This window comes from Delphinus delphis, chromosome 10 (genome assembly GCF_949987515.2).
Source record: "Delphinus delphis chromosome 10, mDelDel1.2, whole genome shotgun sequence".
Classification (NCBI taxonomy): domain Eukaryota; kingdom Metazoa; phylum Chordata; class Mammalia; order Artiodactyla; family Delphinidae; genus Delphinus; species Delphinus delphis.
The window spans coordinates 22,161,384-22,163,365 of record NC_082692.2 but is presented as its reverse complement, the minus strand read 5'-3'; the positions used below and the strand labels follow the sequence as shown (position 1 = coordinate 22,163,365).

Sequence of the window (1,982 nt, the reverse complement as noted above, 5' to 3'; positions counted from 1 at the left end):
CTCCTTGTGAGGAACTTCTGTTAATGTAACTGTAGTTAGGCTTCTCCAATTTCAGTGACTCTGGAAACTTTCATATTTGTGCTTTCACACTCAAACAGCCTAGTGTAATAATTTCCTACTCATCCTCCTGGACTCTCTCTCTCTCTCACACACACACACACACACACACACACACACACGCTCATATACTAGAGCTTGCAGAATTTTGTGGGTGCCTCTTCCCTAGCACTCAATTTCAGTGAAACCTGCCACTTCTGTCTCCTCCTATCTATTCTACCAGCCCCATGAGCCAACTGAGAGAGAAATTCTGCCAAACAAATAATGTCTTCTCAATTCCAAAAGATATTCAATGATATATTTACTAGTATAGGCAAAGACATAAGATGAATGAGGAGGATATAACACATACTAGGAGTCGTACCAGAAAACGAGTCTTTCTGGGCCTTCTATGGAAGTTTCAAGGCCATGATGCTAACCAGTGCTACTGCTAGGGTTCAAGATCAGACTAAGAAGCATTTTTGTTTGTTTGTTTGTTTGCTTTTGTTTTTGTTTTTTGGCTTTGCACAACTATCAGTAAAAGAGTTCCTGATCGCTAAATCTCAAAGGACGTTTTCAGTTCTCATTCTGCTCCCTCTCTGTGTGCTGTGCCTTCTGAGCACTGCCACTCCCGTGTATTCATATCAGAGCGCTGAGTTGAGTTCACTGCGCTACACTGACAGGCGGGAACCTATGGATGGATCTGTTAAATTCAGCACGTCCAAAACCATCTCCTCCGCATAATCTCTCTTCCATTCCGAGGAAGGAGGAGGAGGAGGAAGAGGAGGGGAGGAGGAGGGGGAGGAGAAGGGGGAGGAGGAGCTCCCCAGGGTAAAGGCCTGGTCCAGCGGTTAGGACTCCGAGCTTTTGCTGCCGAGGGCACAAAAGAACAATAGATCTCTTTTTTGCTTTTCTTCCTGTTTCTTGGATGACTGGATTCTCTCTTATGTGCCTCCCACTTTGTTTCTTGCTCTGTAAACCCAGTAGGTATCTCCAATCTGTGTCTAGATACCTATTAACTTGCTTTTTTTTTTTTTTTTTTTTTTTTAACTTGCTTTTAATCAACACTTCTTTCCATTCCTGAATCTGCTGTTTAGTGCGTGCCTTGAGCACTATTCTCCTAGACGATTCTATGAACCTTCTTAGTTGCCATCAGGATGTAATAAAGATGAATAGACTGTTGGGAATGAATCGCTGAACGAATTGCCGGTGGTTTTTATTTTCACCTGGGGTTTTCCCATTAAAATCTTGCCCTTAACATTCCTGTGGAGCAAACAGCAAATAGCAAGAAGTGTTTTATCCAAGGAAAAGTTCGTCAATTTTCTGACACACGTTTTCAATATTTTTCGTTCCACTTCAAGTTTTATTTGATAAAGAATCAGTATCACCCACAGCTCCCTGGCCTTCTGTATCTTAAAGCAGTCACAAATCCTGCTCCGACACACAGTACTGCTAAAACAACAAACACGGCAGCTGGGGAGACGGGCCCACAGAATACAGTGAGATATTTCTTGAAGGACCTCCACCAGCCTCCCAGGAAGGGGGTGTAGCTCAGTGGTAGAGCGTGTGCTTCGCATGTACGAGGCCCCGGGTTCAATCCCCGGCACCTCCAGCTGTGGGCTTTCAGGAAGCCATGAGATTCAACTGTTCATTTTCCTGATTCCTTTACCCATTGCCTGCTCACAAGAAAAGTAAACATATGATCTAAGACGTTCATTTTAATGCTGCACTATTTAGACTTCATGAGCCTCAAAACCACTCAAGTCAGCTGACAGAGTAGAAGTCTATTAGTTTCCCACGGAGGCTATAACAAATTACCACAAACTCGGTGGTTTAAAACAACAGAAATTTATTCTTTTACCCTTCTGGAAGCCAGAAGTCCAAAATTAATATCACTAGACCGACATCAGGGTGTTGACAGAGTGCTGCTACCTCCAGAGGCTCTA

General features: G+C 43.5%; 1 non-coding gene across 1 annotated transcript; it reads left to right on the top strand.

Moving 5' to 3' along the window:
• The first annotated feature begins 1,576 nt into the window (after positions 1 to 1,576).
• On the top strand, positions 1,577 to 1,648 carry TRNAA-CGC (transfer RNA alanine (anticodon CGC)). Its single transcript has one exon. It is a non-coding gene; the product is annotated as a tRNA-Ala (tRNA).
• Positions 1,649 to 1,982: the final 334 nt, after the last annotated feature.